Source organism: Canis lupus, chromosome 23, assembly GCF_011100685.1.
Source record: "Canis lupus familiaris isolate Mischka breed German Shepherd chromosome 23, alternate assembly UU_Cfam_GSD_1.0, whole genome shotgun sequence".
Lineage (NCBI taxonomy): Eukaryota > Metazoa > Chordata > Mammalia > Carnivora > Canidae > Canis > Canis lupus.
Genome location: NC_049244.1, coordinates 26,639,483 through 26,663,259, shown reverse-complemented (window position 1 = coordinate 26,663,259; position 23,777 = coordinate 26,639,483). Strand labels below are relative to the sequence as shown.

Below are 23,777 nucleotides of genomic sequence, written 5' to 3'. Positions count from 1 at the left end.
AAGGAATGTTGGTGAGAGGTGGTAGATTCTGGATAGAGCTGGCAAAATGTGTTGACAGATTAGTTATGTGGTATGGGAGAAATACAGGAATCAAGATGACTAAGATTTTTGGACTGAACAGCTTCAAGGATGGAATTGCCATCAACTGAAATGCAGAAGACTACAGGTAGAGCAATTCTTTTTCTTTTTTGGTAGGTGAGGAGCGGATGAATAAAAAATTCAGTCTTGGACATTTTGGGTTGGAGATAGCTTTAGGTGGTGAGGTTGGACAGATGGTTTTGTATAAGAATATGGAGATCCTTCCAAAAATAAAATGTTTGGAGGTAGAATAATGTAAAGTTTGACAGACAAACTAGTAATTGATATTACTAGAAACCATACAAACAGATAAATCTAATCATCATAAATTATCAGCATCATTCATAAACATAGAAATGCTACATGTCTGGCTATGAGTTGGGTCTTTTCCTCCAAGATGTTTGCAATTTGGTTGAGAGCAAGTGGAAACAGTAATAGATACGTGGTCTGATTTATGGGAATCCTGAATTTTATTGTCAAGATCTGCACAAAGCAAGGTATATATGTCCTGACATTAAGTAACATCTATTCCTGCCTTGTTCAGAACAATAACTATGACTCACATGATCCTTAGTAGAGCATTTCAAATGTGACTAGTCCAAATTGAGATGTGCTGTACTTGTTAAATACACATCTGAGTTCAGATACTTGTCAAAAAAAGAATGCAGAAGAGCTCATTAGAGAACTTTAAAAAATTGATTACATGTTGAGATAATGTTTGGGCTATATTTGGTTAAATTAAATGTATTATTTAAATTAGGCACCTGTTATTTCTACCTATTTTTAACATGACTACTAGAAAAGTTTAAACTACAAATGTGGTCTGCATTATATTTCTATTGGAAATACTTCTCTAATGTACATCTCTTAGGCTTAAAACCTTTGAAAACTGGCTTTTCTTAGGAAGAAAGTAGTTTGTAACATTTCTCCCTAGTGTTTTTTTTTTTCAAATATGAAGAGAAGGATCCACAAATCATTAGTGACATGGGCTGTACCCTCAGGGAGGCTTCACTACTGTAGCAGGAAGCTCTGAAACCTGTACCAATACAGAAGCCATATTACAAAGCTTTTGATTGGTAGTTCTCCCTGCCCCCATAACCAGATTAAAAGGGGTAATGATGTCCACATTCTCTGACTAAAGGCTGCTGGTATGTGACATAAGAGCTGGTTTTAGGCGACTCTTAGAGAACAGCATAGTATCCTTACTGAATAGATAATGAAGGTTGGGGCTGAGCCCCCACAGCCCTCCTGTGTGGCTTGACACCTCCATGCCAGCTCTGACTTGCAAGATAAGAGGAAAGAATGGTTCAGAGAACCCCTGGGAAGTGGGGGGGGGACCCCTGCTGGTCTCTTAAGAGGCATTCAAAGAAAAGATTTCACAGAAAATCAATTGCTATCACTTAAGACCTTTAACTCACTATATTCCATTATAAGCTTATTTTTTTTCTTAGAAGGGCACAAAGCAATGTGTGAAAAATTGTATACTGTTCCTGTGGTGTCTTTGAAAGCAAGTTTATAAATTCCTAATATGCATTCCTGTTAGTCAGGAGTCTCAAAGAGAAGAAAGTGTCAATAATAATCATCTGCTAGGCCAGATGACAGTTTTTGAGGCAGGGAGAAAGGGCATTGTTGGAACAGAATGATACGGGTTCAGGAAAGATGAAGTGAATCTGAAGAAAGGAAAAGTGTTGAGATGAAACACAAAGCTACCCACTCCCCCACCACACCAAGTTTCTGAATAAGTCTCCCTGGCCCTTTCATGCTTTTGCTTCCCTGTGGCTTGAGGCTTTCATTTGGCAGGGGAACCAAAGGAGAATTTATGCTGGAAAGACTAGACCCTGTTGGTTCACAGATTTCCTCCTTTTGCTCTCTCTGCCCCTAATACTCTTTATTTTTAAATCATTTTTTAAAGTATGTCAGCTACTTTCCCTCAGCATGCTTTGTGGTTAGCGGCATGGCTTCTAGAGGCAGACAAAGCCTGGAGTCTAACCTTGGTCTGTTACTTCCTAGCTGTGTGACCTCAGCAAGCTACCTAATCTCTCTGGGCCTCCCTCCCTCCTCTATAGTTGAGAGTACTGGCAGTTGTTGTGGGAGTGAATGAAGTAGCATAAATGTTGAGTTGAAGATCTGGATCTGGCACATAGGAAATGCTCAGAAATGTTATTATTATAATTATTATAATAAAAACTTGGGTATAATTTTAGGGAACAAATTGTAAAATAAGCATGCCTATAGTTCAGAGATATTAGAATTTCAAATTATTAAATTTGTTTATTTTGGCATGAGGCATATTATCAGTCTATGTCAGATACTTGGTTTATAGGCATATGGATGAGCCACTTACTCATTTCTTAGGTGTGGATAATTAAGAAGAGGGACCATATACTTCTAATATACTCATACATCATCCCTTCCTATATTAAAACAGCTAAGTGCTAATATAATAAATCAGTAATTCCCAACATTTGTATATGGTTTAAAATGTAGCTAGTTGCTGCCAGCTGCATTTTTTTTTTTTTTTTTTTTTTTTTATTCATGAGAGACACAGAGAGAGAGGCAGAGACACAGGCAGAGGGAGAAGCAGGCTCCATGCAGGGAGCCCGACGTGGGACTCGATCCCGGGTCCCCAGGATCTGGCCCTGGGCCGAAGGCAGCACTAAACCGCTGAGCCACCTGGGCTGCCCCCAGCTGCATTTAAAAAGCAACACCCCTGCCCCCAAAAAGCAAACCCCCTATAGAGCTGGGGCTGAGGCAGTGCTGTATATGCATCTATGTGGAATTATTACCTCTGTTTCCTCTTCTGTAAAAGTACTTTCTAGTGCTCTTCTGAGGATTAAAGGGTTAATGGGTATATACCTTAGCTCAGTGGCTGGTATGTGTTATCCATTATTCTTAATAGTCTTGCTATTAGAAACTCTTGATCACTTTATTGTAACTGGGGCTTTCCAGAGCCCCTGGCTGCAGAGACTCAAGAGGCTCTGAAATGAGTATCTTTGGTGTTGGGTCATAGCCCTGACTTGGCCCCAAATCACCCACGGGACCTTGAGTCTGGAGATTAGATAAAATCCATGCCTACCTCTAGACTTCCAGAATGTTTGCTCTGGGGAAACCTGAGAACATTTCCTGCAGGTCTAATCCAAGCACCCAAAGGTAAAGCTGCTTGAGGAGCCTACCAAATTTAGGCCTGTAACACAGTGGAGTGGGTTACAGTTTGCCCATTAAAATCTTTGCTCTGACTTTCCAGAAATGGTCCTTGTTGCTTATAGTATTTTAGCAGAAAGACTGGCATATGGTACATTGGAACAAAACCAGGCCAAAATCTTCAGGCTTTGGCCGGATCATTATGGACAAAGGAGAGAGCAACTCTTTTCTCCTGTCAGCTCCTGCATAAAGTGAGCAGGCTGGGAATAGGAGTAAACCAAGGAGCTGAGAGGTCCTGGGGCTGCTCAGTGGCAACTGTATCAGGGCAAGCATGATGACTGGATCAAGCGGGGGCTCAGAGGAGGTGAAGAGCATGCTCCATGGGATCTGAAGTGAAAGCCTTCCATGCTCCACACAAGAGAAGCTGCAAATTGAAATGGCTAAGTTTGAAACTGAACTGCCCCGAGGCTTGCCCTTTCACTCTTGTCGTTTTCACTCTTGTCCTCTCCTCTCCTTGCAGCACAGTGGGAGCCAGAAGGAGAAGAGAGAGGGTGTGGACAGAAGGAAAAGAAGCTGTGGTCTATATATACAATGGAATATTACTCAGCCATTAGAAATTACAAATACCCACCATTTGCTTCAACGTGGATAGAACTAGAGAGTATTATGTTAAGTGAAATAAGTCAATAGGAGAAGGACAAACATATGGTCTCATTCATTCGGGGAACATAAAACATAGAGAAAGGGAATAAAGGGGAAAGGAGTGAAAATGAGTGAGAAATATCAGTGAGGGTGACAGAACATGAGAGACTCCTAGCTCTGGGAAACGAACAAAAGGTAATGGAAAAGGAGGTGGGTGGGGGGATGGGGTGACTGGGTGATGGGCACTGAGGGGGGCACTTGACGGGATGAGCACTGGGTGTTATGCTATATGTTGGCAAATCTAACTCCAATAAAAAAATGTACAAAAAAGAAAAAAAAATTTTTTTTAAAAAGGGAAAGAGATGGGGGTGTGGCAGTAATGAGCACTGGCTCACAGTTCCACGGGGAGAGGCTACAAGGGAAAGGGATGAGATCAAAGTAAGGTGGAGCAAAACAGATTGAAACAACATCCATTTATTAAGATATTTGTTGGAAGAATCAATATATAAATCACTTCCTATGTATTTTCTAACTCTGTCAAGAGGGAGGTATGCAATTATCTCCATTACACAGATGAATGAAAAGGGACTCAGAAAGCTTACAATTCTTGATCAGACACTGGGTGTTATGCTATCTGTTGGCAAATTGAACTCCAATAAAAAAAATACAAAAAAAAAAAAAAAAAAAGATCCTTGCTCAGAGTTACAGGCTCACTATGTTGAAGAGCTAGGATTCAAGATAAAGCCAGGTAGTCTCCAAATGGAGGCCAGAAGGAGGAGCTCTGATGCCCTGCCACTCCTTGGCACTTACAGACCCACCAGGGAAAAGAAGCACCTTGCAGGTCCATGCTAGGTTAGCAACTACTTTACTAGCCAGGCAGAGAAAGAAAGATTTCCTCCTTGCCCAGCAACAGTCCAGCCAATGAGGAAATTGTCACAACCAGCTAATGAAAAGCTACTATACTTGCAACTCCCAGTTTACTCCAATGGACCTTTTGTTTATAACAGCTCTTCCCAGCTCCCTTCTTTCCTCAATCAGGCAGGGCTTCTTTCCTTTGTTTTCCAGAATTGCCAATGGTTTTGCTGAAGCTTGTTTATCCCAAATTACAATTCTCTGCTATTCCCAAATTCATTTTTTTTTTCTGGTAAAATGACTGACAGGTTTTTAAAATTAATTAATTAATTTATTTATTTATTAAAATTTTATTTTTTATTCATTCTTGAGAGACACAAGAGAGAGAGGCAGAGACACAGGCAGTGGGAGAAGCAGGCTCCATGCTGGACGCCCAATGCAGGACTCGATCTGGGACTCTGGGATCACACCCTGTGCCAAAGGCAAGTGCTCAACCACTGAGCTATCCAGACGTCCCATGACTGACAGTTTTTATTTTTAAAGTCAACATGCCCAAGATAGACTCTGCTTTTCTTTCTCTCAGAAATGACTTGATCAGGCAGGAGAATAGAAGGAAAAGAATGGGAGTGCCAGTATATGCCAGGCACTGTGCTAGGAACTTCACCTATGTTATCTCCCTTAACCCTAACAAGGCAGCAAGGTCAATATTTTGAATTCCATTTCATAATGAGAAAACTGAGGTACAGAAAGGTTAAGTGTGTAGTGAATAATTAATCTTACACAAAGAGAGGTCTGGCCTTTGTCTCAACTCCTGGCAAGATGGTGTACATTCTGTGCCTCATTGCTTCAGAGCTTTATTTTTGATCCTCTAACCAAGATTTTGTAACTCAATACTATTCTCTCTCAAAAAGCACAGCTTTTGTAAATGAAAACCCTTGTTTCTGTGTTATGAATTTCAAAGGCTTGCTTAGAAACTCAAGAGGCCCAGAATCAGACTCCAAATTCTTTGTAGTCGCTTTCCCAGGAAGAAACCCACAGGGTTCAGCCCACCCTCACCATGCAGTGATGATGGGGGAAGGTATGGGGTAAGAAGAAAGTCACTACAGGGTATAGAAAACAGCATCTAGTACATTAAAATAATGCCCCTCCCCCTGACATATCTATCAGAAAACATTCCAAAGAAGCCAATTCTTCCCATATCCTCCATGCTATGGCTTCTGAAATGTCAAACTTCCAACCCAAGTAGTCACATCTGAAGATTTTCTCTCAATCTCACTCTTTAATGGATGGAAAGACCTATGGATATAGCCTGCTGTTTTCACTGCCCAATAGTATATACTATGAAAATAACAATTCTCTCATAAAGATGGGAGTGGCACACATTTGTTGAAAGTTACATCAGTTTTTTTCCTAGTTCTTTCCCATTGCAGTAAGGATAGTTAGCAATTTTCAGAGTACGTCATAGTAGTTCAGGTTTGAGAAGTTACTGGGCAGCCTGGGTGGCTCAGCAGTTTAGCGCCGCCTTCAGCCCAGGGCCTGATCTTGGAGTCCCGGATCGAGTCCCACCACAGGCTCCCTGCATGGAGCCTGGTTCTCTCTCTGCCTGTGTCTTTGCCTCTCTCTCTCTCTCTCTCTCATAAATAAATAAAATCTTTAAAAAAAAAAAAAAAGAGAGAGAGAAGTTACTGAGCCATTTCAGTTGCAAGCCCATGTATTAGCACCCCCTGGGGTTATATGCTTTTTTTCCCCTTTAGGCTAGTTAATGCCATTGATTATAGCCTGTTGCTATTGATGTCAAGGTTATGTCTTTAGTCTCCACAGGGTCTAATTACCTTTGCTGTGTTCCAGCGCTTTCTAAAATATATGCACTTAGTCATCAGGGGACCAAGCAATGTGACAGGTAAAAACAAACCTTTCTGAGAAATTCAAGGTCTTTGTGAGGGAAGAGGCAAGGAGAAGACATGTATTTTTTTTCCTGGAAGCCAAATAACAAATTTTGGGAAAATTATAATATTTATCTAATTTTTTGCTTTTCCCCAACATATTTTATTTTTAAAATTTCAGATATACAGAAGAGTTGAAAGAATTTAAGTTAGCACCCATGTACTCACCATCTAGATTCTACCATTAACATGTTGTTGTGTGTGCTTCATCACACACCTAAGCACTTACCTATCCCCTCTGTCCAGTAAACCTGTCTTATATCCTGATGCATATCAAAGTAAGTTTCAGGAATCAGTATACTTCACTTCAAAACATTCTGGCATATTATTAGTTTTTCCTATTGGTGCTGTAACAAATTGCCATAAATTCAATGGCTTAAAAAACCTACAAATTTATTATCTTACAATTCTGGAGATTAGGAAGTTTGAAATGGGTCTTCCATTGGCTAACTTCAAGGTGTTGGCAGAGCTGTATTACTTCTGGATGCTTTAGGAAAGAGTCCATTCCCTTGTCTTTCACAGTTTCAAGAAGCCACCTGCATTCCTTGGCTCATGGCCTCTTCCTCCACCTTGAAAGCTAGCACTGTAGCATCTTCAAATCTCTCTCTGATCTCCGCTTCTACTATCACATCTTCTCTGACACTCTTGTTTCCCCCATAGAAGATCCTTTGTTATTACATTGCACCCATTTGTATAATCTAGGACAATCTAAACAATCTACACATCTCAAGATTCTTAATTATATCTGTCAAGTCCCTTTTGTCATGTAAAGTAATTGTATTAGTCTTCTTGGGCTGCTAGAACAAAACACCAGGGACTGGATGGCTTTAACAATAGAAATTTATTTTTAGAAAGTTCTAGAGGTTAGGAAGTCCAAAAGTAAGGGGCTATTGATTTGGTTCCTAGTAAGAGTTTTCTTCCTGTCTTGTAGACAGCTGTCTTCTCATTATGTCCTCACATGGCTGAGAGAGCAAACTATCTGGTGTCTCATTTTACAAATGTTAGTATCTAATCTTATCAGATCAGGGCTCCCCATCGTGACTTTATTAACCTTAATTACATTATTTTAGGCCTATCCAAATACAGCCATATTGACAATTAGGGCTTCAACTTATGATTTTTGTGGGGGATATAGTTTATAGGTTCTGAGGATTAGGACATGGCATCTTTTTGGGGGTGGGAGACATTATCCTATCTACCACAGCATGCACAACTTTTTCAATTTTAATACTCTCTTAGGACAGTCAGATAAAAAATAGGGAGACAACATAAGGATAGAAACAAATAATGATACAAAAACAAGTCTAAGGACTGAGCCCTGGGGCACTATGGAGATGAGGGAGATAAGGAGAAACCAGCAAAGATGTCCCAGGAGGAGCAGCTAGGTGAGGAAGAACCCCAGTAAGTGCAGACTTCTGGGAGTCAGAAGTAGAGAGTATTTCTAGAAGGGGATGCTTAATTGCATGTCACTGCTGCTGACAGATCAAAGAAATGAGGGTTGAAAGTTGGCCACTGGGTGCTCTGCTCTGGTGAGGTGGTCAGGGAAGTGCTTGGCTGGAGTGACTTCATGAGAGAAGAGGAGGAGAGGAACTGGAGAGGGTAGAGTTATGAATGGAGGAGAGAAGAACACATCAAATAGCTTTTTCAGGAAATTCTGGTAAAAAGAGGAGCAGAGGAAGAGGTGGTATCTGATGTCATCATCAATATCAATTTGATATATTTGCAAATACTGACCAACTTCTTTCATGAGCTCCAGAAAGAAGTGACTAGAAGAAGGATAAAATAAGAATCTTCAAGTGTTTCATTTGTAAGTCATCTCTACCATCCCAATTTAGCAAGGAAACTCCTGAAGGAATTCACATGACATTGATGCCCTGAACTCTTACAGTATTATCAACACTCTTTCCTTCTTTCCTCTTCCCCTTCTTTCATCATATTTTTCACTTATTTATTCATTCTTTCCTTTATTCATTCCACAAATACATAGGGATTAGTATGAATTAGCTAACAGTAAAATTCTTTCCATTTCTTACTGAAATTTTTCATTTTATCTTCTCTGATCCTTGAGAATGAAAATATTCTTAAATTTCAAAACCAGTTGGTTTTATCTGCCAAAAACACACTCCCTGATTTAGTTGCAGACATTCCTCTAAATATTTTCTCATGCAAATGTCCCTATCATATAGTTTTTAGAAGTAATTTTTGGAGAGCAAAGTCTGGGCAGGAATATGCAAATAATTTATATTATGAATCTCATTCACTTAAAAAGATAATACATTCTTTTTTTCATTTTTAAAACTGCCCTCAGAAATGAATGGGGAAATTTCATGAATTTTTCCTTTTCATGGCTTCATATTTCTCAAGCTAATTCTTCCTTAAATTTTCCAAACTCCAGAATCTTCCTTTTCCCCATTATTCCCACACCCTTTGTTCTTTTCTTTCTTTTTTTAAAAAATCTCATTATATCTTCTCCTCAGTCTCCTTGTGATTTCTCTGTCCCAGGTATGGCTGATAGTGATATACTTGCCTAAAAAGACTGCTTAATATTGTTCTTTTAATCATCCTGTTTCTGTCATTGTTTTCCTTGCTGTCCATTCTGTGATGAGAACAATTTCATTCTCATTAGAACAATTAAAACAATTGCTAGGATGATTTTCTCACATCTTATGATTTCCTCTCAAAAGCTTAACAATTGGGATCCCTGGGTGGCGCAGCGGTTTGGCGCCTGCCTTTGGCCCAGGGTGCAATCCTGGAGACCTGGGATTGAATCCCACATCGGGCTCCCGGTGCATGGAGCCTGCTTCTCTCTCTGCCTGTGACTAAAATAAATAAATAAATAAATAAATAAATAAATAAATAAATAAATAAATAAATAAATAAATATTTTTTTAAAAAGCTTAACAATTAAACTATTTCACTGAAAACTTCTGGATTTAAATAAAGGAAACAAAGAATTTTTACAACCTTGATGTTTACCTACCCAAATGTTATATGAACACCCAGAGCATTATATTCTGATCTGGACATCACATCTTAGGATGGATAGTGACAATTAAAATATGCCCATTGGCAAGTGATCAGGAATTTGAAAGCCATGATGTAAGAAATGATATGATTGAAGGATTTGGGAATGTTTTGTTTGGAAAAAAAGAAGTATTGGGTGGGAGTGAGGCATGAGGAAGTCAGAGATGACAGATTAAGAAAAAGTCGGATTGGGATAGTGACTGCCACTATGGGCCAAATTGGCTGACTGTCCCACAAGGATATTAGTACTTGGGATGATGGGAAAGGGTAGTATTCTGAGAGGCAACCAGTGGAAAATTGGGTGTTTTTAAGCTTGGCCATCAGTAGAAAGATCACTCACCTGTCAGTTGTATCTCACCCATTCCCTACACCTCTCACACCCATTCCCTACACCTATCTGGTCATGGCTTTTCCTACATCTTCTAGTTAGACCTCAGAAGCAGAGGTGGTTCATGATCTCAAAGGACTGAAGATAAGCCCACAGCCAAAAATCATGGAACAATTTAAGAAAAATAAGTACTGTGAGAGAATAACTACAAACAGAACAACCTACAGCAGAAGGAGACCTATTAATGGGATATGAACATGAATCTTAATCCTAACTAAGTAAGATGTTGAAAATATGAAATAAGAATTGGTAGTTTTTAAGGAGAGTCCACTGAGGATATTGGCTTTAAAAAAAATGCAATTGCCAAAATAAAGAATTGGTTTAAGAGCTGAATGGATGGCAAATGGATAGAATCTAGAAACCAACCCATGTGTATATGGGAGCTTGGTGTATGTAGCACCATCATAACCTGGTAGGGGGAGGATGGATTATTTAATAGTCTCTAGAAAACTGGCCCACCATTTGGGGAAAAGTAGGATTAGGTCTCTGCCTTGTTCTATATACAAAAATGAATTTTAGGTAGGTTAAAAGCCAAATATGAAAGACAAAGCTACACACCTATTAGAGAAAATGTAGAATATATTTTGTGACATTGGAATGGAAAAGGATTTCTTAAGATGTCAAAATGTGAAAACCATAAAGGAGATAACTAGTGAAGTTAATGACACCAAAATTAAAGATTTTTGGGCAGCCCCAGTGGTGCAGCGGTTTAGCGCCACCTGAAGCCTGGGGCATGATCCTAGAGACCCAGGATCGAGTTCCACGTCGGGCTCCCTGCATGGAGCCCGCTTCTCCCTCTGCCTGTGTCTCTGCCTCTCTCTCTTTCTCTGTGTGTGTGTCTCTATGAATAAATAAATATAATCTTTTTAAAAAAATTAAAAGATTTTTGATACCATTAACCAAGTTAACAGACAGGTGGTAGACTGGAAGTGGCAAAGTAGATGTGGTATACCAAATACCCAGAGAACTCCTGCAAATCAGATAAATAAAAGTAAGGAAAAGGATAAGGGATATTGTAGTAGACCCTGCTGATGTCCTGCCCACATTGCTTAGCCTACCTCTGAGTTCACCTGCCAGCTGTGATGGCAGATGTTTCCCTGCATCACACAGCCTCCCACCTCAGTGTGGAACCTCTTTCTTGGCCTGAAGGTTCTCTGAGGTACTGTGGGACACCCTTCATTTAGATGCAGTACAAACTGGAAGTGCCAGTGGTTGAATCCTCCCAGAAACAGCCCCAACCAGTAAGGACCAGGGAGTGGTGTATAAATAGCTTAGCTTCCCTATTTCTTGGTGGGAGAATTCTGAGGAATGTTCAGTACCATTCCTCAGACAGTTGCTATCAAGACTGAATCTGGTTGCCCACAGTAGTTACTTACTCATAACCTACTTTTGCTTTGTTCTTCTCCTTTGTCTCATTGTTCTTACTCCTTCATTTGTGCTTCTGAATAAATGACCTGCACTCAAGTCCTTGTCTGAGAGTCTACTTTCAGGGGAACCCAGATTAGGACAGATATAAATAGGCATTTCACAGAAGGGGAAATAGCAAAGGCCAAGAAGTGTGGGAAGAGATGCTCAACTTCAGTAACCAGAGAAATGAAAACTATTCAGAGAACTACCACTTTTCTTCCAAATGTTTGCAACAATTAAAAATCTGGATTTTATAAAGTGCTTGTGTGAACATAGAGAAACAAAAACCGTATGCACTATTAGTCCAGCCATTCTGGAGAGCAGTTGGTGTTTGGTGGATTTGCATGTGTGTACATGATACAGTCTCACAAATCCCCTCCTATGGAAATGCCGCACACAAACTCTCAGACACTCATCCTATCTGGTCTACGAATCAGGCCAGTCTCCAATGCTCCTGGTAATCCTACCACATTTCCCAAGTCCATCTCTCTCTTGCTCAACTTCTCTAAAACCTTTTCCTTCCCCACATTCAGCTGGTGACCTCACTTCTTACTGAAATGAGAGAGTGGAAGCAAACAATGTCCACATGCTCCCCTCACCAGATCTAGCAACCTGCTCATAAGTGTGCCTGTGTCTTCTGCCTGCCTCCCTTCCTAGCACTAAGTGTTCCCATGTCTCTCGCCTCCTCAGGACATTTGCTCCTGGATTGTCCTCTCTTTGTCCTGCACCGCCAGTTTTCTCTCCCTATCACATTAGCAGGTAATTGTAGTCCTCACATAGAAGAAGGACATGGAAGAGAAGAAGGAGGTGAAGGAGAAGGGGCAAGAAGAGAAAGGAGGAAAAATGAAAACTTCCCTCTTTTACACATTTGCCTCCATACTTTGTTCCATTTTTATGCTCCTCTCCACAGCAAGATATTTCCAAAGAATTGTCTATAATTCTCAGTCCTCCCCTGGCTGGGCTAATCAGTCAACATTATTTGAGGCAATTGTTGGTTTCCTCCTTCTTAAAACCTTTTCTTCAATGGTTTAGGGATATTTCTCTCTAACTTGATTTTTCTGTCACATCGCCTCTACTTCTCACTTTCCTTGTTGGCTCCCACAGCCTTTACAGACTCCATGTTGCCCTGTCCCTTGACCTGTTCTCTTCATGATCTGCACTCACCCCTAAGTAATCTCTGCTTTAAAGATCACATATACCAGGATTACTTCCCAAGTTTATCTCCAGCACAGACCTTGATCCCAAACCCCAAAGTCACCTACTTGACAGTTACCACTTGGATATCCAAATAAGCATTTCAGACTTAAAAGATTAAAATAAAACTATCGATTTGCCCCTGAAACCTGTGGTTTCCCTCCACCCCCCCCCCACCCCCCCACCCCCCACCCCCCCCCACCCCCCCCACCACCCCCGATCCTCTTTGTTTCAGGAAATGGCCACTTGATCCTTCCACCTCCTCAGGTCACAACTCTTGGAGGCACTCTTAATTCTTCTCTTCCTCTCACAGCCCACATCCAATCGACTTGCAGATATTACTGGCTTTAACTTCAGAATATGCTTTGGTATTCCTACCCCCTCTCCCTACCACTGTGTAACTGTAATTTTTCAAGCAACTATTGCCTGGTCCAACTAACGTCATCTTTGCCTAGCACATGGCACCAGCCTCCTAACTGGACTTCCCTCTCACCCTTACTCTGCTATAATGTGCTCTCCACTCAGATACCAGCAGTATCTTTTTAAAAAGTAAGTTGGATCTTGTCATTCTTTCCCTCAAAATCCTTCCCATTTCACCCAAATGGAAGCTAAAGTCTTTACCATGGCCTACAGGATTCCATCAGATTTGACTTGGTCTAGCCCTGTAATCTCCCCTCACTCCCTCTGTATTAGCCCTACCCACTGCTGTTCCTGGAATATGTATTGCATAGTCTCACTTCAAGGCCTGTGTACTCCCTGGTCCCTCTGCCTGGAATGCTCTTTTTCCAGATATCAGCACGGCCTACTCTCATTTTATTCAAGTCTCTATCAAAGGTCACTACATTCCCAGAGAGCCCTTTCCTGACCACTCAAGAGCATCCTTCATTGCTCTCTGTCCTCTTATCCTGATTTATTTTCTTTTTTGCACTTACCATAATCTAGCATTATACATTTGTTTATTTATAATTTCTCCTACTAAAATAAAGGAAGGGACTTTATCTATTTTTGTCCTTATGGTATGCCTAGCACCTAGCTGTATGTCGCATACAGTAGGCATCTGTAAATACTTGTTGAATAAAGGAATAGATAGGCATACAACTGAGAACTAAACAAAAATTTTCATCCCAGAATTTTTCATAACAAAAACCTTAAGCAGCCTCAGTGCCTTTTAGTGAAAGAAGAGAAATAAAATGCAGTCTAAGCATAACAAAACAAAACAGTATTCAGCTGTTATAAGAAATAAACAAGATTCATATATCCATATATCGACATGGAGAAATCTTATAAACAAAAAGTTGAGGCAGGAAAGGTGGTGAGACACAGTATAATACTGGGTGAATACTGGGACTGGGAATGGAAGATAAAGGAGAAAATGTTTTTAATAAAACAAATAATAAAATACAGTATAAAATAAGGGCTATTCCATAGAGCAATGATGATAGTATGTTATGAACTAAGGATTTTGTTCAATTGTATGTGAAAAAAATGAGTTGTCCTGGGGAAGTGTTTGTTTAACTGGAGAATATGGGACAGGATTTCTCAGAGGTGTAGGGGAGACCAGTGGGGCCTGACTAGGTCTGGGAAGGCTTTGTGGAAGCAGTGGGACTCCTGTATACCCTGAAGGATGGACATGATACAAATAGAGAGCAATAGGAGGACACTCAGTAGTATCAAAGACATGAGCAAAATCAGAAGATGGCTCATGGGGTAGGGAATATGGTAGAATAGAAAAAGATAAAATTAAAAACACTCCCTAAGGTCAGATGGTAGAATGCCTTGGATACTGCTAAGGAATTTGGACTTAATTTAAATCCTAATAATATCAATAATTCTGACATTTATTGAGTACTTACTATTAAAAAATACACAAGAGCCATCTATATGCTGTCTATAGAGGCTCACTTCAGACCTAAAGAGACTTACAGTCTGGACGTGAAAAGAAAGAAAAGATGTTCCATGCAAATGGAAGTGAGAGAAAGAAAGAAAGAAAGAAAGAAAAGAAAGAAGAAAGAAAAGAAAAAAAGAAAGAAAGAAGGAAGAAGAAAAAGAAAGAAAGAAAGAAAGAAAGAAAGAAAGAAAGAAAGAAAGAAAGAAAGGAGAAGAGAAAAGAAAAAAAAGAAAGAAAAAGAAGAGAAAAGAAAAGAAAGAAAGGCAGAAAGAAAGAAAAGGCAGAGGGCAGCCCGGGCGGCTCAGCAGTTTAGCGCCACCTTCAGCCCAGGGCGTGATCTTGGAGACCCGGAATCGAGTCCCACATCAGGCTCCCTACATGGAACCTGCTTCTCTCTCTGCCTGTGTTTCTGCCTCTCTCTCTCTCTGTGTCTCTATGAATAAATAAAATCTTTAAAGAAAAGAAAAAAGAAAGAAAGAAAGAGACCGACCAGGGTAGTAATTCTTAGACAAAGTAGACTTTAAAACAAATACAAAAACTTGCTTATAAGTATTTTATATGTTTTATTTTATTTAATTCTCACAGCAACTCTGACCCATAGGTTATAACACTTACCCTTATTCTACCAATGAGAGAAATATGATCAAGGAAGGTCAAGTAACTTGTCCAATGTCACACAACTACTAATGTGGAAACCAGAATATGACTTCAAGCAGAGTTATTTCAGAACTCCCATTTTAACCACTGCATTAAATTTCCTTCAGTGAGCCATAAGATCTATTAAAGATTTCTGATCAGAGAATCACAATGTAATAGGATTTTAGCATGGATTTAGCAATTTCCACATGGAAATTTTTATAATGTACCAGAAGTTTGCAGAATGGCTTGCAGGTACAGAGAGGAAGTAGGCAGTCTTTGAAGGTGTGTAATAATGTCAGTGTGAGCTGACAGAACTGACCACCATGCTGCCAGTAAGAAGGCACAGGGAGGGACCAGTGAGGTAGCCAGTGGGGCAGGCTGTGAATCTGCATCATAGCCCTACTGTGTTAGGCATTGGGCTAAGCTCTGGGGCAATGTGGTGGAAGAGATAGACAGAGGTAATTAACTAAAAGTAAGTGTGCAAACTACTGCCAGGTAAAAGGGATACAGGGGCACAACCTAAAACAGGAGGAGGGATGAGTGTTCTTTATATGTAATTACTGCTCTACTTACTAAATTAAAACATGTTATGCATAAAGTAGCAATATACCATAACCCTGAGAAATAATTTGGAAAAAAAAATCACTTTTAGAATTTCTCTCTTTAACCCTTGAAAAACAGAAGCCCTTTTCAAGTTAATCATCATATATCTAAAAAAGCAAAGGAGGTGGTTTAGTGGTCATCTAATTCACAGAGGTAACCAAAAGTATCAGAGATCATGAAGTCCTATGATACCCAATTATATAGAAATAGAATTATATAAGGTCTGTGTTTGTGGAAAATGAATGTATTACCTTCAAGTAGGTTTTAGAAGTCAGAATGAGGGATGCCTGGGTGGCCGGCCAAGTGGTTGAGCATCTGCATTCAGCTCAGGGCATGATCCCAGGGTCCTGGGATCGAGTCCCATATCAGGCTCCCTGCTGGAGCCTACTTTTCCCTCTGCCTATGTCTCTGCCTCTCTCTTTGTCTCTCATGAATAAATAAAACCTTAAAAAAAAGAAGTCAGAAAATGAATAGACATTTTAAGAAGAAGATCAAAGGTGCAAATCAAGAAAATTCATCCCCAGGCAAAGGTCATCCAACATATAGCAATTTTTATGAATATTCATATATTCACATGAAACATACTTTATTTGCAGTACTTAGTAGATTATTTGAATCCCTTAGACATCTTTTCACTCATAAAATGTCATTTCACTGCTATCAAAATGACTATAATATCTGGTACTTCTGCAGACAGTTATCTTCCATTTTTTTAATGCAAGGATGCTTGTGTAATAGTAGATGTCTTCCTGGAGAGCTGTGCTTAAACAGCTCTAGTAGTGAGAATCAAAGGTTCTCAACTACCATCTTTTCTCTCTGGGGTACTGTACAGAATCTCTTCCTGGTTCTTCTAGTCCCTTCCCTATCCCCTCCCCAGCATATCCAGAATGAGCTTTCAAAAAGTAGATCTGATTATATCACCTACCCATTCAGCTTATTATCTTTTACTGGCCTCTCATTGCTCCTGGTAATTACCTGGAATGCCCTTGTAATCTAGTTGCTGCCTCCTACTACCCCTTTGCTGCATACTATTTCCTTTCTCACTCTGTACTCCAGCCACATGACCTCTTAATTCATCCATGCTGTCTTCACCTCAGGGTCTTTGTACAGTGTTGCCTTCTTCCTGAAACAGTCCCCCCACCTCTCTCATCCTCCCGCTCACCTTTTTTTTTTTTTAATTTTTTTAAATTTTTATTTATTTATGATAGTCACAGAGAGAGAGAGAGAGCCAGAGACACAGGCAGAGGGAGAAGCAGGCTCCATGCACCGGGAGCCCGACGTGGGATTCGATCCCGGGTCTCCAGGATCGCGCCCTGGGCCAAAGGCAGGCGCTAAACCGCTGCGCCACCCAGGGATCCCCCGCTCACCCTTTTGTTCTCAGCTCAAAGGTCACTTCATATATATGTCACCGCCTAAGTGCCCCACAATCTTTTGGGTAAAGAGAAAAAGTCCCTTCTCTCATAAGTGGATATTCCAGGCAGGGAGGCATAAAATAAATATGAACATATGCAATCTGTCAGGAAGCTAGATGTGCTAAGAAGAAAAATAAAAGCACAGTAAGAAGGAAGAAGCCAAGGTGGGGATGGGATTGTTACTTTAGACAGGTGGATATGGAAGGTTTCTCTACTAAAGGAATATTTGAGCACAGACTGGAAGGATTGAGGGACTGTCCAGCAGGTACAGAGGCCCTGCAAGTGGGAGTGCTTTTGGATTGTTCAATAAACATCAAGGAGGCCAGTGTGGCTGCAGCAGGTGAGCAGCGAAGAGAGAGTGAGGGAGATGAAGTGTTCAAGAGAGTAAGGAAGGGGCCGCAGACCATGGAGGGCCTTGTAGGCCATGGTAAGGACTCTGGATCCCTCACCCCATCTCCCATAAGTGCTAAGAGGAAATACTGCAGACAAGTAACATGATTTTACTCTTTTCTTTGAAGACTCCCTCTGGCTCCTGTGAAGTAAAGAGACAAGAGGAGGAGCTGGGAGCCTGCAGGATACATACAGGTGAGAGATGGTGCTAGGTGGGACTGAAGTGGTGGAGGGTGAGGAAAAGTGATCAGACTCTAGATATATTTCAAAGGTAGCGTGAACAGCCTTCTTGGAGCTCCTCATCAGAACCAGATCAGATCTCCTTGTTAAATTCTCTCACTGAATCATTGACTTGGCACCCATTCAGTTGGTAATTATATGTTCTTTGTGTAATTAGGTGGTGGGATAATATTTGGAACCATTAATGGATACTTCCTATCTCAGAGAGAGAGTAGACCTTTCAGAAAAAGGAATCTTCTCTTGGATTTTGAGATTTAAAACTTTGGGCCCTGCTTAGAAAGGCCTGGCAAAGACAATAGGAATGGAAGAATACAGAATGAGGATCAGCAAGGCCTCCTACCTTCAGAATGAGCTAAGGATTGCCCAGGTTATCAGCTGGTAGGTGAGGAGAGAATGAGAAGGCAGGAGAAAAGGTGATTCCAATGGGTCCCTGAGACTGTGCCCTATTTCTCCTAAGCCAAGGCTTGGAGGAAAGGAGAGAGCAGACATACAGATATATCTATCTGTTTACATATCCATATGCTACATTTAATTAATGTCTGTGTACCCAACTGAATGGTGAACTCCATCAGAGCAGGTGTATCAGTAAAGGGATGCTTCTGGTTACAAGTTAAAGGAATGTAAAGAATTTGATGTTTGTATTTTTCACATAAAGAAGTTTGGTGCTGGACAGTTGCTGATATTGATTCACTACTCAGTGATATCAGGAATGGTGTCTCTATTATTTTCTTTTTGTCTCTGTGATTTTCCCTCATGGTTGCCATTACTCTAGCCATATATCTGCACTGAATATGGAAAGAAAGGGAAGGTATGGCTCAAGCTATGTCTGTCTCCCTTTATTAGGAAAGTCATCCTTTTTCCAAAAGTCCTCCAGCATATTTAGCTTTATAGTTTTATATCTCATTGGCCAGAATGAAGTCATGGGCCTGTACTACAAGAGAAGGCTGGGAATTTTTAGGGAAGAACTGCCGTGATTATCAGAGACCAATAATGATTCATCAGCAGTGGCTGGATACATTGCTGGCCTGAACCAAAACGGGTTCTGTCAGCAAAGATAAAGGGGCTCACTAAGAGTATAAGTGAAAGCAAGGATAATGACTGGGTTTATGTGTCCAGTATTCAGCACATGCACATCTTAAGTGGAAATTCAGTTCTAAAGCCAAGATTCAAGGTGCAAATTGCATATACTTAAAATTGCCCTTAAACATTTCCTTAGGATTTGGCTGTGTTGGAGGCCAACATGCCATCTCTTGAAAAGCCAACACTGTCATTTTTACCCTAACATTGGAACGGATCACTATTTCTGCACTTCTAAATAACAGTAGCACCCTCAATGCAGCAAGATACTTTTATTTGGAGAGGCACAGGGGACCCCTCACCCCAAACTCATTAAATAAACTGGTAGGTAGAAATGCACTCATTATTTAAATAGTCATCCACATGCTAGGAAGCATATGGTGTAGAGGTTGTGGTTAAGAGTCTGTCCAGTGTAGACAGACTATCTGGATTTGAAGGCCTGTTCCATCACTGATTAGTTAGTGTCTTGACCTTGGGCAAATTATTTAACCTCTGTGTGGCTCAGTTTCCTATCCGTGAAATGGCAATAATGATGGCACCAACCTTGGGGAGGTTGTTGTGAGAATGAAATGAGTTAATTAATACAGGTAAAAACTGTGTGTCTGGCCCATTCTAAGTGGTACAGAAGGTTTAGCCAATATTACTGTTGTTATTGCATAGTTGTGTTAACTTCTGTTAAATGTGCACACGATGATCCTCCCAAGTAGAAGGCACTCAATAAATATTTATTAGTCAGAAAATCATCAATTTCAGGGTCATGGTCATACCAAGGAGACTTCCCTTATGCAGAACCCCAAGTGTTAGAAAAAAGTCTTTGAATTACAGCTAAATTGGCTGTCTCATGAAAGGTAATTGCTTGCAATTTGCCTCAACTAAAGCCAGTGTGCATTGTTTCCTCCCATTGTAGTGAGGTTTATAGGCTGTGAAACTATCTCTCATAATTCATGCAGGCACAGTCTATTGGGCCTCCACTGGACCCAGTGGGAAAGTGGAGAAAGCCAGGAACTGGACTAGGGGTTTCCCTGCAGGATTCACTCAGTTGTAAGATGAGACCAGCAGGAGGTGACCAAATACCCAAATCTGAGTCCATAAGAGAAGAGCAGCTCAAATCCCACTCAGACTGATACCGCGCTAAGCAAGTATACCTGGTGGGGACAACATAGTCCTAGATGTTCTGAAGCCCAGGTGGGCAAATCTGTGCAAGCTGTCCTTCGTTACCCACACTGACATGTGTGCAATTTCATGATACTCTTAGCCATGACCACAGAGCTCCAAACACCTGTCAGCACCATCCCAAGACTGGGCTTAACTATGCTCAGTGTGATGGAGTGGCAGCACGGCAGCGCTATGGGAGGCAACAAGTCTCATTTATTTATTCAAGCATCCTGATATTGAGAAAGTAGAAATCTGTACCTAGCATTATAGTAGGCACTGGAGAAACAACAGTTAACAAAAAAACCTGACATGATCTCTGCACATTAGAAAAAAACAACTAAACAAACATAAATAGACATGTAAATAGAACTTGTAGTGAATGCTCCTGAAGGTTTAGGAGGCTTGTAATTAAGACCCAGATTCTTCACCCCCGCCCACCCCACCCTCACATCCCCCTTTCCCCCCAACTTGGTTTAGAAACTAAGAGGCACAGAAGTAAAGCAGATAAAGATAAAAATATCGTCTTCATTGCTGATCAAAAGAACACGGCGATGGTATGGCAAGCCAGGCTTGTTAATGTTTCCTCCTGCATTGGACATATCGTCCCTCTCCCTCAAATCCTCAAGCCACAGGGCTGAGCCTATTCCATCAAGCCTACCTTGCAAGCCTAGAGGAGTCCAGACGAGCAGGTGTGCGGGATGAGGCCACGCTTGCCTCGTTCCTTCTCTCAAACCCACCAATCAGAGGGGTCGTTGTTCCTCTGCTAGGGGCGGGGCAAGAGGTGTGGCGTGTTACTCAAACAGAGGTATGTGGAAGATAGGGAGAGTGCGGAGTAAGTGATCTGCAGAGGTGTGATAGGTTAGTAAAGGACACAATGAGGAATTATAGGAGTTCCTCAGTTAGGATCAGGATGTTGGGAAGGTTCCTTTGAGTGAGATGTTTAAAGCAAGCACCAAGCAGTTTGGTTCCAAGACCTAAACTATTTACCTTCAGGAATAGATACTGCAGAACTTATTGTCAAGACATTGGGTTGTTTTTGTTTGTTTTTTTCTAAGAGCAATGACACAATATTGAATTTAAGCATGGGAGTGATATGATCAGTTTGGCATTTTCAGAAGCTCACTCTGCTGTGAGAACTGGAGGCAGAAAAGAGGTGAGGTTTAAGAGCATCAGCAAATAAAAATTCAGATGAACTAAATTTACTTAGTTAAATTTGAAATTCACATTAACAACGGATAGGCATGTTCCAAATATTGTATGGGATGCACTCATACTAAAAAGTGTTCATTGTGTATCTGAAATCATTGTTTATTGGTTGCCCAAGTTTAACTGGGTGCTCAATGTTTTTTGGCAAGCCTAGCAAGGAGGAAGGAGCAGAGAAACCAGCTTGGATCCTATTGCAAGATTTGGTGATGGTGGAGATGGTGAGATGGGGTAGATCCCACTCCTGTTTTGAAAGTAGACCCTTTGTAAATGCATTTATTTAGTGAATGAGGGCAAGAGTCCGGGGTCAAGAGTAACACAGATTCTGGGTGAGCCCCTGGATGGACAGAGATTCCAGTACAGGCAGTGTCACAGAATGAGAATAACATTAGTTTTGACATTTTTAGTCTGCTGTTTACCCTATGTGGCCACATTTATTACAATACTTACCTGTTTATTAACTGACTTCAGTATAATCTGATATTGAATCTGAGACAGAGGGCAAGAGCCTTGTACATTACAAATAAAAGTAGCATAAACATCATTCAATCCTGGCGTTGCCATGCCTAATATGACATTGCATATAGATGAGAAAATTATCAGAAGCCTCTTAGGCCAGAAGACAATGAGATTAGTCCATAGTAAGGGGAACACTGATGTGTGACTCTGGGCAAGTCCCTTAAGGTGTCCATGAATTAGTAATGTGATATAAATGTAGCCTGCCCTGTTACACGGCTGTTGTAAATGTCATGAATTAAAAATAAAAAAAATATTTTAGGGATGCCTGGGTGGCTTGGTTAAGTGTCTGCCTTTGTCTCAGATCATGATCCCTGTGTCCTGGGATCGAGCCCCATGTCGGCTCCTTGCTCAGCAGGGAATCTGCTTCTCCCTTTGCCTCTCCCCTGCTTGTGCTTTCTCTCTCACTCTCTGTCAAATAAATAAATAAAGTCTTTAAAAAATATTTTAATAATATTCCAATACCACTAGGGATAGAATGTTTCTGTCCCTTCCCCACCAAATTCACATGCAGAAGCCCAAACCTCCAATGTGATAATATTTAGAGATGGGGCCTCTGGGAAGTAATTAGATCATGAGGATGGAACCTTCATGATGAAATTGGTGGCCTTATAAGAAGAGGAAGAGATTCTCCACCCCATCTGTCTCCACACACGCACAGAAGAAAGGCCATGTGAGGACACAATGAGAAAGTGGCTTTTTGCACACCAGGAACAGTCCTTACCAGAACCTGACCAGGGAGGCTCCCTGATCTGTTTTCTAGTCTATAGAACTGTGAGAGATAATTTTCTGTTGCTTAAGCCACTCAGTCCATGGTATTTTGTTTTGACATCCTGAGGTGTTTATAATACGTACTATTATTTTTTACAAAAGTAATCAGGTATAAGCAAACCAGAATTTTAAGGGTAAAATCTCTTGCTATTTTTAGTCTGCCAGTGAATGTTCTGAATCTATAGGTTAGACCACCTCTCACATAGTCTCAGGTCTCAAGACCTGGGGTAAATTACATTGTGTGTATTTCCATGCCTTCTTTTCTGTCTTCCAAATGTACCCATTAAAAGTAGCCTTAAAAGGAGATTTCACAAAAGTGTAATTGTGTTGAGGAAGGGGAAGGGGAACTTGATTGCTAGGAAACCAGGGAACCCATCTAACCAAACAGTTGTAGGTACTTAGGGACTGTGTGGATTGTGCTGACTCTATATACGTAAGCACTAGGGGCATTTCTCTTTTAGCATCTAGACAACCGGAGCATCCAGCCCTCCAGTCAGAAATCTGGCTCTGAAAAAGATGCTGAATAATGTACTAAGCCAATAAGGCTTTCCATTACATGAAAATAGAGAATTTATTATATAACTGGAAAGTCCAGGGGTGGATATTACTTCAGGCACGGCTGAATCAGTAGCTCATTCTCAATCTTTTTCTCTCTGTGCAGTGTAATTCTCCCTTATTTTTCTGCCTCTAAATGGGCTACATGCAGAGAATAGGGAAGAGGTAGTCTGGTTTTAGTAAGCTCCACATTCCTATTTCTCAGGGAACTAACTACTCCTAGGCAAAGGAGGATCCTCTGTTTCCCACCATCTATGTATAAAATCCCATGGGAGGAATCTGATAGCTCTGCTTGGGTTAATAGGTCCTGTTGGACCGGTTACCATGACCCAAGGAGCAGAGTACTCTGATTTACCATCCCACCAGAACCATATCTGGTTAGGGAGATAGGAAGAGGCAGTTCCCCAAAGAAAAAGGAGATCTGCTACAAGAAGATGAGGGAATGGAAATAGGCAAGTTGAAACAGTAGATATCCACTATCTACTGTGTACCTAAAAAGACATCCACAGTTTGCTGTGACTTTTAGCCACATGGAAATTTTTATAAAAATTACTTATGAAGGATACGCACTGGAGCATTGGAAAACTGAAACAATTCCAATGTACAACTATATAGAAGTGGTCAAATAAATTGTTATATTCATACACCATAATATTACA

At 40.7% G+C, this 23,777-nt stretch overlaps 1 long non-coding RNA gene across 1 annotated transcript in view; it reads left to right on the top strand.

Annotated features, from left to right (window-relative positions):
• The window catches only part of LOC111091919, an 89,875-nt gene that overhangs the window by 44,582 nt on the left and 21,516 nt on the right, over nucleotides 1–23,777 (top strand). The window contains exon 2 of the long non-coding RNA XR_005376996.1: nucleotides 17,730–17,796. This is a non-coding gene — a long non-coding RNA (uncharacterized LOC111091919). The remainder of the gene's footprint in view (nucleotides 1–17,729; nucleotides 17,797–23,777) is intronic.